The sequence below is a fragment of the Lolium rigidum genome, chromosome 2 (assembly GCF_022539505.1).
Source record: "Lolium rigidum isolate FL_2022 chromosome 2, APGP_CSIRO_Lrig_0.1, whole genome shotgun sequence".
NCBI classification, from domain to species: domain Eukaryota; kingdom Viridiplantae; phylum Streptophyta; class Magnoliopsida; order Poales; family Poaceae; genus Lolium; species Lolium rigidum.
In genome coordinates this window covers 281,241,400-281,253,441 of record NC_061509.1, presented here as the reverse complement: position 1 = coordinate 281,253,441, position 12,042 = coordinate 281,241,400, and positions in this window count along the sequence as shown.

The window sequence follows — 12,042 nt, the reverse complement described above, 5'->3', positions numbered from 1 at the left end:
ACGTGATAATGACACGAGTTGCTTCCGATTGCATTGAGGGGCTTCTACCGGAAAATGTTCGATCGCCCATTGTGAAGCTATGTGCATTCCTCAATGCAATTTCTCAGAAGGTAATAAACCCGAAATTCTACCGAGGTTGCGGAATGATGTGGTCCAATGTCTCGTTAGTTTTGAGCTGGTGTTCCCACCATCCTTCTTCAATATTATGACACATCTCCTCGTTCACCCGGTCGATGAGATTTCCATTCTCGGTCCTGTGTTTCTACACAATATGTTCCCCTTCGAGAGGTTCATGGGAGTCTTGAAGAAATATGTTCATAACCGTGCTAGGCCGAAGGAAGCATCTCCAAGGGCTATGGAACAGAGGAGGTCATTGAATTACGTGTTGACTTTATTCCCGACCTTAAGCCGATTGGTGTTCCTTGAATCGCGGCATGAAGGGAGACTAAGTGGAAAAGGCACGCTAGGAAGGAAATCAATGATATGTAGGGACGGGATTTCTTTGACTCAAGCACACTACACAGTTCTACAAAGTTCCACCATGGTGGCTCCGTATATCGGTGAGCACAAGAACTTTCTACGCTCCCAGAACCAGGGCGGTCGAACGATTGGATTAGACGTGAACACATGTCGACTTTCGGCGGTTGGTTGCAAAAACATCTCCCGAATAACGAAGATATTGAAGATCAGGCTGTACTTCTGTCGGCCCGGACACCATCTTCGGCCGTAGTGACTTTCCAAGGGTACGAGATAAATGGGAATACATTTTACACGATCGCCCAAGATAAAAAGAGCACCAACCAAAACGGTGGTGTCCGCTTTGATGCAATAATGAATGAAGGCCCAAATGACACATATTATGGTTACATAGAGGATATCACGGGAACTTGAGTATGGACCTTCTTTTAAGGTCCCTTTGTTTAGGTGCAAATGGGTCAACAAAACGAGGAGGCGGGGTTCGGGTAGACAAGTTGTATGGAATGACAACGAGTGGATCTCAACAATCTTGGGTATAGAGACGAACCATTCGTCCTAGCCAAGGATGTGGCCCAGGTTTTCTATGTGAAGGATATGTCTAGCAAACCAAGAAAAAGGAAACATAAGGAAACAAATACATCAAACGATGAGCCAAAGTGCCACATAGTTCTTTCTGGAAAAAGAAACATCGTGGGAGTGGAGGACAAGACAGACATGTCGAGAAGATTATAATAAGTTTGATGAAATTCCACCCTTCGAGTGAACTTTGATCCAAGCATCAAGTTAAATGATGAAGATGCTCCATGGTTAAGGCCGAAGAAGATTAAATGATGAAGATGCTCCATGGCACAAATGAGTATCTCAACATGGCAATCAATTTCCCATTTATTTTTGTGTAATCATTTAACCGTATGTAAGATATGAAAAGTGGAGATGTGGTTGGCTTTTTGTACCATATATATAGAGGAGATGTAGTCGTTCACGGGTTTGCAAGGGAAAAATTCCGAGGCGCAGTTTCCGAAGATGCCGTAGGGCATGTGCACCAACAACATCTTCGAGAAACTGCGCCACGGGAGATTTCCCGACTACAGCCCGACTTGGGAGAGCTTCTTCATCATCCCGACTACAGCCCGACTTGGGAGAGCTTCTTCATCAATCGGCGCGAGAGGGCGCTCGCCAGGCACGAGGACGGCGGCCCGCCTCCTTCGAACTTCAACGAGGCCGGCCGTCGGCTGTGGTGGCGCGACCGAACTCTCCGGGCGTCATGGCCCACCGTGGCCCCCGCACCGCGCTACCCTCAGTCCCAGCCCACGCGTGCTCTCCCGCCGAGGTTTGACTACCGCGACCCCGATGCCAGCGACGATGATGACGGCGACTACGACGACTACAGTGGCGAGTACTATAGGGCCAGGCACGAGTATGACTGATCGAATGACTCGAACAGTCGAATCTGGCCATGTATCTTAATTAATTTTCAGTTGAGCTAGGCACGAGTACTATAGGGCTAGGCACGAGTACTATCTGGCCATGTATCTTAATTAATTTTCAGTTGAGTTCTGTACTTTAATTCCACATGTAATACGGCGGGAAACTTTTCTCATCATCGGCGTACGCCACAACGACTTTATTGAAAATACAATAAAATAGATAAACAACTAGTCTAGTCGATCTACTCGTCGTCGGAGGTTGTCTCGGTCCAAATGTCGTCCCACCGAGGGTCGTTGTCGGCCCAAGTTGTATTCGGGTTATCGAGCTCGAACACGGCGACGGCCCGACGATGGCGCTCGTTGGACCTGCGTTGTGCCCGGAGGTCAGCGAAGAACGCGGCGGTGTTGTCGACGTCGTTGGGGAACTGCGCCCTCCACCGGCGCATCAACTCCTCGTCGTGCTCGGCGATTGCGATCCGGCGCTGCACCCGGCGGTGGCGGCGACGGTCCCTCGTCGTCGACGAGGCACGGCGTCGGCGCGAGGAACTCCGCCTCCTCTAGCGATTCGACGTCCGGGAAGTTCATGTCGCACCGTGGCCGCCGAAATCGCCATGCGGCCGCGTCGTAGCGCGCGCCGCCAGCTCCGGGGTGTTGTACGTGCCGAGGGTGAGCCGGAAGCCACCGACACGCATCTCGGCGTAGAACCTACCGTTCGGCCGCGCTCGGACGCCACGGAAACCGGACGAGCCGCGACGGCGCGGCGGCATCCCGGCGACGAATGAACGGAGGCGACAGCGACGTGTGGTTCCGCGCGCACGCGGCGCTATAGCACAGCGACGCGGCAAGTTTGGCGGCAGGTGGCGCGGGAAGCGGCGGGGCGTGGCACGTGGAAGCGGCGGCGACAGGTGGCGCGGGGAAGCGGCGGGGCGTGGCACGTGGAAGCGGGATCTACACGTCGCACGGCGGTGGCGGCGGGGCGAGGCACGTGGAAGCGGCGGCGACACGTGGCACGTGGCCACTACACGGCGGTGACGGTGGTGGCCAGGCGGTGGCGGTGCGGTGGTGGGCAGTACACGGCGGTGCCGACGGTGGCCAGTACACGGCGGTGGCGGTGGTGGGCAGGCGGTGGCTTTTTTTCATTTGAAATAAGGCGGGAATGAAAGTTTTTAAAAAAATTGGCCTTTGGACCCGGTTTGTATTACAAACCGGGACTAAAGGCCTTTTTTGCGCGCGCAGCGAAAACGCAGCAAAAATGGCCTTTGGACCCGGTTTGTAACTACAAACCGAGTCCAAGGGGGGCCTTTGGACCCGGTTGGTGCCACGAACCGGGACCAAAGGGTCCTCTACTATATAAGCCAACACTTCGTCTCCGCGGAGATCAATCCCGCGGAGACGAAGCAGTTGGACGCCGCCAGGCTGCCCGACTGCACCGCGCCCGCCGCTCGCCGTTGCCGTGCGCCACCGCCGCCGCCGCCGCCACCGCGCTCGCCTCCGCCGCCGCGTGCGCCACCGCCTCCACCACCACGCGCCCGCGCCCCGTCGCCCGGCCGTCTCCGTCCGCGCGCCGCCGGCCGCCCACCGCCGCGCGCCTCCTCTCCCTCCCGCCCGCGCCCGGCCGTCGCCCGGCCGTCTCCGCGCGCTCGCCGCCGCCCTCCTCCCTCCCTCCGTCCGCGTGCCTCCGCCCACCGCCGCGCGCCTCCTCCTCTCCGCCGGCAAGGTGAGCCCCCGGCCACCTCTCTTTTTTTTCAATTTGTTTTGTTAGATCCATTGTGAGTTAGTTAATTAGTGTAGTTAGATTAATTAGTGTAAAATAGTTAGCAAAAATAGTTAGATTAATTTGTGTAAAATAGTTAGAATAATTAGTGTAAAATAGTTAGATTAATTAGTGTAAAATAGTTAGCAAAAATAGTGTAAAATAGTTAGATTAATTAGTGTAAAATAGTTAGCAAAAATTAGTGCCCCCTTACGCGGTTGTGCCGGCGCTCTTGCCGGCGCCCCCCTAATGGAGGATGTTGTGTCGGCGCCCCCTTACGCGGTAGTGTCGGTGCTCTTGCCGGCGGCCCCCTAAATAGAGGATGTAGTGCCGGCGCCCCCTTACGCGGTAGTGTCGGTGCTCTTGCCGGCGCCCCCCTAATGGAGGATGTTGTGTCGGCGCCCCCTTACGCGGTAGTGTCGGTGCTCTTGCCGGCGGCCCCCTAAATAGAGGATGTAGTGCCGGCGCCCTCAAACGGTAGTGCCGGCGGGCTGACTAAATAGAGTACTGTCGGCGCCGACTCAATAGTGCCGGCGCCGACTAACATAAAAGTAGTGAAGTTATTTTTTAATTTATGTTAACGTTGGTACATATATATATGATTTGTTTTCGTAGCTACGATGCCGCCGCGACAGCGACAGCCGGCGGGCCGTGGTCTGACTCTTCTAGAGGAGATGGAGCAGATGGGGGAGGTCCGGGACTGGGCTCCGCCGGGGTGGCACTGGGAGGTCTTAGCTTCCGGGTCGCGCACCTTGGTGCGGAATCCGGGTCCCGTTGTCGACCCGGATATTCTTTGGTGGAGGTCTTATGGGCCACGGTCGTTTCAGAGGGAGCCGGCCCCGCCGGAGGAGGTAGCTCGGCGCATTGAAGCGGAGGACCATCACGTTCGCCGTTACATGTACGCGTTAGACAACATGTATAGGACCGGATGGAGCGTTATGCGGGGATCTCATGTTAGCTATGCTCCCGTTGTTGTTCCGTGGCTTTGGGGGCACACCCGGCGCGGCTCGGGACCCGGTCGGCGCCCTCTAGGACCCGGTCTGCGCGGTTGAGTGGTTGTAGTAGTGATTGATATGTATTAGGGTTAAATAAACATGAACCCGATATCTATGTATGCATGTAACTGCGATATCTGCTTTCAGCACTATATTATCGATCCTTAGTTAAGAACTACACATATGTAACTCCATTTTCAGTTTTCCGCATTATCCTTAATTTGATCATATGATGGTTCCTATGTATAGCTTGCGTGGTCGTTGTAGAAAGCATGGAGAGAGATGAAATTCAAGAAAATTTCATGGAGGAACTCATAGCAAACGGTACTCCGGATGATCGCGACGACGACGTTATTCCGGATGATGGCGGTGACGATGTCACCGCAACTTATTTGAATGACTCCGGTGAGGGAGCGGAGAATATTGAGGAAGAAGATCCTAGTGGCGCCGGTGAGGAACAAGATCATCATAATGGCTCCCGAACTGTAGTTATCACCGAGGTATATAAACTAATTAAGCCGCTGTTGATCGACTAGATGCATTAACTAATTAAATTGTACTGACTATGAATTATTTCTTTTTTAGCCCTCCGGATCGAGCACTTCTTCGTAAAGTCGAGGAAGCGAGGCCCGGCCAAAAGTTGGATGACGGTGTTAGGCACGACATCACCCACATCGAAAATGATGGTAAACCGATTGCTCCGGAGAAAGGTGCAAAGGCATTTATAGCTCAATGCGGAGTGCTTGTTAGGGACCACGTCCCGATCACCGTTCGAGAATGGCACAAGCCGAAGGGACTAGTGTCTGTCTGCAGAGGAAGAAGGTCAAGGTCTTTATATCGATGATGTAGCCAAAAACAGCATTATGGACAAGCTCATGTCACATTTCAACATAGTACCCGAAGAGGGGGTGACGCTGAAAAGGCCAAGATGGAGCAGGCCCTCCGCGAGTTTGGCAAGAAGAAGATGGCCGAACTATTCAAGAGCCACAAGAAAAGATTGCGCCGCCTTATCAAGATAAAGAAGACTCCGGACAATGAGAAGGTAAAAACTCACTGGGAAGAATTCGTGAAGTACAAGCACGGAGTCGAAGAATTTAAGAGAAGGTCGGAAATAAATAAGGCAAATGCTGCGTTGAAGCTATATCACCAAATTCTGGGTCCGGTGGATACGGGGCTAACCGTCCTAAGTGGCGAGGCAGCTGAGGCGGAACCGACCCAGTAAAGGGATTAGATTAGGGACACACGGTTGGATCGAACGGTGCAAGGAGTGGTTCTACGGGATTGGGGGAACGTTGGATCCGTAAACAGGGAAGTGCATCTATAAGAAAGCTCATCCGAAGGTTCCCATTGATGCCCCGGAAAAAGCACATAGGGACGTGGAGGCGGGGTTGTTCCAGCCCGAAAGAGAGAACGATGAGCCGACACGCGCCCTTGGGAACAAAGAACACGGCGGACGAACACGAGGCACGAGCAGGCTCCGTTCCGTGGAAGTATGGCTTTCCTGCGGAAAGGAAGAGATTTCCGATAAAAGCCATGAGAGGAGGAAGGCAAGGGAAACAGACCGCCCGGCTAACTTAGAGGAGGGTATGAGCACCATGCAAGCCCAATTAAGCATGGTAACCCAAGTACTTACATCTCGGATGGCTCGGGGGCAGGCTGTAGATCCCGCATCGCTCAATGCCATCGCCCCGCTGCAATCTCAACCACACCGGAAAAGCGGCGTGGCTTCCTCTCGGCAGGTGGATAATGATGATGATGATGACCAGGTGGTCGAGCCTCCTCGCTACCCCCGTGGATGATCTCACCGAGAGCCGTCCTTGTGAGCTGCATGTTAAAGTTTTCAACCTATCCTTCAAGGCGGCGGTCGGCATCCTCTTACCTACAAGGTCTTACCATTGCCGTTCGGTCCAAGACGACTTTGCTTGTTGTGATGGTGGATGAAGTGATGAGCGCTTATGAGGGGTTGGTGCTTGAGCACCCTGCAGGTGAAGATGGGGAAATCAAAGAACTCGGGAGAAGCCCGTAGAACCACCGTGCAATGGCGGAAGGAGAACATTGTGTTTCCGGGTGAGAAGCCAACAAGCATGCCACCTCCGCCTCCTCCGCCACCTCGAGTCTCCTCCGCGTGATGATTCTCCCGTGCGCGATGATGATTCCCCTATCCATGACCAGTCTGCTCCGCGTGAAAATACTCCGCCGCCCTCCTCCTCCTCCTCGTCGGGAGACTCCGCCGCCTCCACTTAAGCAAAAGAGGAAGCTGTCCGCGGCACCTCCTACGGCCTCCGAAGAGATCATCAACTCCAATGAGGGCACAGACTCCGCAGTTGTTACCACATGAGCAGACCGAAGAGCAAAAGGCGTTTCTTGCGCCGAAGAAGGTGTTTATTCGACCGCGTACAGTGAAGCACTTTGCCGAGACGAGAATGAAGAGACCTGAGCCGAGAGCTGATTATGACCGCTCTCTTGGACAGTCCTCTAGAGCGAGCAAAGAAGCAAAAAAAGTCGCACAGCTTGGACAAGCAGGACATTCAGGCCGCACCCCACTTCATCGTGGAGCCATATCATGATCCAGAGACGGCATCGATGATCGAACGGGCGGCTAGAGCTCGGGGAGCATCGGTTGAGTACGAAGATTACTATCCAACGGCTCAAGTGGTAAACACGTATAAATACGGAAAAGATCTCGTCAAACCCGGCGAGCTCGCGCATCTAGGGACTCGGATGCGAAGGTTGCATGACCTGGTACCCGAAAGCCTGTCGAAGAAGTGAAACCTACATCACGGTGTATCTTAGAGATGAGCATTACTTCCGGGGGAAGACGAGATAAACATTGAGTTATGCGAACTGTTTCGCTTATTCAATCAAGACGCCCTCGACAAAGCTCGTCATCGATTGCTACTGCCTCGTAAGTGATTTATTTGTGTAATTAAGTTTGTAGCTCATTCATTTGCACTAACAATTATCCTCATTATATTCTTTGTGTACGCTATACATTTAATTATGCAGAATGAAGAAGCTGGAATACAAAAGAGGCAAGCTCCTACCGCTGGGGTTCATAGACCCAAACACAGTTCATGAAGTTACGGCTCGAGACTTCGCCAAGGACACGAGAGGACAACATCGTAATGTTTTTAGAGAAGCAAGCAGACAAAGAGGATATATTCTTTCCCTACAACTTCAAGTGAGTGTTATATATAACATACATTATGCTTGTGCACCTTCCACTTTATTCTCGTAATCATTGAGCTATGCTTGTGCAGTTTCCATTTTATTCTCCTAATCATTGATCTTCACCTTGGAGTCGTAAACGTCATGGACTCGAAACGTATGTAATATGCGGAATGGGCGGACATGGCTGCCATCCTCCGAGAGGTAGTTTCAATCAATTTCGTATTGGCATCTTCATCCGCTCTAATTCGAAGATATCATCAACTAATCAATTACTCATTTACTCATTATTTTTTGCCGGGCAGGGCTTGGAAACGGTTCATCAATACTGTTCCGGGTGAATGGTGGAAACCGGAGCTTACATTTAGAGATTACCCTGTAAGTAGTACTATATATATAGCTATGTCCGTGAAACTTTATATATGATATTTACTTTCAATACGATGCTTGATTATTAGTTTGATCGAACTATTTTTTCGTAAAGTGTATGAGGCAGGAACAAGGGAATAACTTATGTGGATACTACGTCCGCACCTTCATGCGTGACATGGCCTGTCCCAAGGGTGGGGATCCCCAAATACACCACACTCGTGTACGATAACAAATTTTCACAATTAATCTTAATTAGTACCATCTATTGTATTGAGTTCCATTCATATATTGATCTCCTTTTTTAAATATAGATGAAACGCCTGCGGGACACTCTCATAACAGCGGATCAAATAAAAGCAATTCAAGAGGAAATCGCGGGATTCTTTATTACCGAGGTCCTTACCCCAGGTGGAGAGCACTATCGGAAGATCGTGACGGCGGAGGATATTCGTTCAGGAAAAGTTGTATTGTAAATATGCATGCATTACGTGTACTCGTGTTGACTATGTCGTCTACCGTTGACGATGTCTATATATATTCATGACGATTTTTTGTGGTTTCTTGAATGATATATATATGCATTGCTGAAACTCTGCCGCGGCAAGGGAAACAGACTGTTTCTCCGCCGCGGCAGAGAAACGCTGGTACAGCCCAAATCTGTGCCGCGGCAGAGAAATAGCAATTCTCTGCCGCGGCGGAGAAACATAGGCCCGGATCGTACCACGAACCGGGACCAAAGCCCTTCCAGCGCGAGCTCCCTGGTCGCACCACGTGTTGAGGCCTTTAGGCCCGGTTTAACTTTGAACCGGGACTAAAGGGTACCCCCTTTAGTCCCGCCTAGTTGGTCCCGGTTCGGGAACCGGGTCTAAAGGCCCAAATGGACCGGGCCTATTGCCCCGTTTTCCACTAGTGTTGATTGTGTACCTGATGAGCTGGCACGGTGTATTGTTTCTTATTGTCATGCCTAGCAATTAATTTTTAATAGGAAATTATTGATAATGGAAGACACCGTACAATGGTGAAAATAATTTTTCCTTATTTTCTACGAGATATAATCTCTTAGTTAATGGAAGGCAAGCTTCTCTTTCTTCATTCACTCTTCTCTAAGTAATTAAAAAATCTAACACGCGGACATGCCAACTCTAAGTGAAGACAGCCGTCACCCCATTATACATGTCCTCGTGGCTGGTTAACTCGTCCATCATTAAACGTGTGTATTGGACTTAATAGTGCGTCTTGTTTTGTGTTCACATGGTATTGGCAAGTTTCCAATAGCAAGAAGAAATATATATATGTCTAGATGTGGATGTAGCTTTACCATTATTCTACTTTTGTTGATTTTGTGTTAAACGAGGTTGGAACCTTCGACATCTGAATCAAAATGACGTGCATAACATTTTTATTAAAACATTTAACAAAACCTTTAAAAGTATTACATCGATCAACATGAAGCCACCTTCACGGAGCACATACAAGCTTGATGAAGAGGGTCGTCATGATCGGGGTCGTGTGCTCCGACCTCACACATGCGCACATCTTCGGAATCCAGGGCCTCACCAAGACGCCCAACAACGAGCATGGGGTCACAACCGGTCTAGCAGAATTTTGGCGTGCATCGCATGCATATGCTTCAACATTATTGCCGACGCCTCTGCCGACCTATCTTATAGAGATCAAAGCATTGACCTTACCAGGCCTGCCATAGACATCACCATGACGATAGATGGCGCCACTACCCTGCACGTGTCCACCGCCAAAACGCCATTGCACCATGTCATCGAGACCCATCGTCATAAACATGATATAATCCACGCTGATCCAACGCCTGGCCGCTTGGGCCGACACCTGCTTCAAAACGTTGCCCTCGGGAGGGAGCACGGTGCCAGACGCCGCCCCATCCGGAAGACTCGAATCTAGGGTTACTCCTAGAACAACTAGGATGAAGCGGGGAGGCCGGCAACGGTGATGCATCGGTAAGCTAACATCGCAAAGATGCCAAACTTACCAAAGTCAGATCCCCACCACCACACAAGCATGTAGCAGGAGGCAACAACCACTGTCGTGCCACCAACCGGTGCTCCACAGGAATGACCAAGCGCAACCCGCAAGCAAACCGCGAGCATATGGATGCATCGCCATGGCCTCCTAGCCAAACGATTGTTAGACCACACCCTCCCTTTTCACCGTCGTCGAGCCACCAGTGTGGTTGAGGATGTAAGTGCCTTCCCAACGCCCATAACCCCAGGCGACGCCGCTGAAGAGAGTAGCCGCCGACCCCACAAAGGGGAATATCCTCGTCACTGTTTTCCCGCACAACCTTTGCCTGGCAATGATCCTTGGCAGCGGAGGGGGATGGGGAGCCGGAGAGGGGGTGGTAGCGTGAAGCGAGATTTGTCACCACCATGTCTCCTAGGCGAGGGCTGGTTCGTTGATTGAAAATGTTTGGAATTAAGGGTGTTTGATCACAACGTTTCATTGTGAAGTGATCTAAGACACGTCGTAGGCGGATCTTTTCTCCTTTTTCCATAGTGGGAACATATGTTTTTTACCAAACGAGTACCGATCCTTTCATTCGGCCCTCGAATGTTCTGATGAGAGCATAATTTGTAGTATGACCTAGAAAAGGTGCATTGCAGTATTCGATAATGACTTTGCTAGAGGTTTTGTGACATCAATGTACCTATAGTAGTACGTCGTCGAAACACCGACATATAGGGTTGTATTGCGTGTTTCATGTTCTTTGTTGAACACAAATCAAGCGTGACGTATTCTTCTGCCTATATTCGGGTCTATGATGATGATATTGTAGTTAAGTAGGTATCGTCTGATGAAGTTAATCACAACCTCGATCAGCAGTGTTCAAGAATGGTTTGAAGCCAAATAGTTCAAGATGCTAGTACTATCATAAGTACTGTGCCAACTTGTGTTAAATAGCTAGACAAAAAATCAACCGAGAGACAGTAGTGGGTATTGCACGGTTTGAAAACGCCCTTTTTGAGTATATGTAGTACCTACCCCTTACGACTGGAACTAAACTTTTTTGTATCTTCAGCCAGAAATCCTTATTCACATTTTAAAATTTGGAATCCTTAAATCCAATAAAAAATTATGCTCCGTGACTCTGTATTGATAATCCAAGCTGTATTTTGGATGCAATTTACTTAGACTTTGGATACAAATGGCGAGAATGTATATTCTTCCTGAATATGCTATTTAGAGGAAAATCATTAAATCCTCTATAAGAACTAAAGTTTTCATAGGAATAGAAAGAGTGTTTAAGGTAGTCCTTGAAGTAATTGAAAGGTTTGTTTCAAATTGTCAAGAAACAATTTTTTTAACAGATCTGATTATGCATTAGTAAATAAGATGCAAAATTATTTTTTCTGGTAACCCATCCTCTTATTTTTGTCCCATGTCTACACAAATAGAAAAACTCCAATTGAAATGGCATACATCCACTTATTAGTTCATACCTACCTTAAAACATTAAAAAACTAACATTGGATTTAATTCTTATTTGATGTGGTAACGTACGTTGCATTTTGGGGTATTCGTTACTTGATTTTGCTATTGTCTTGGCTTTGCACTCATATACACTTACTAACATCACTGGTTTGTTCGTCATTAATAACACCAGAAATGAGCTCAGCAACATTCATTTGTATGTATAAATTTAGAAGATATTATGCAAGGCTGAACGTATTGAAAAGCTATCTGACCATGCTCTCATACTTTTAACTACCGGGTTAACAAGACCATTGTTTAAGAAACCATTTAAGTTTGAACTTGGATGGTTACAACGGGAAGGTTTTCACGAGATAGTTAAAAGTGTGTGGGAAAGACCAGTGTA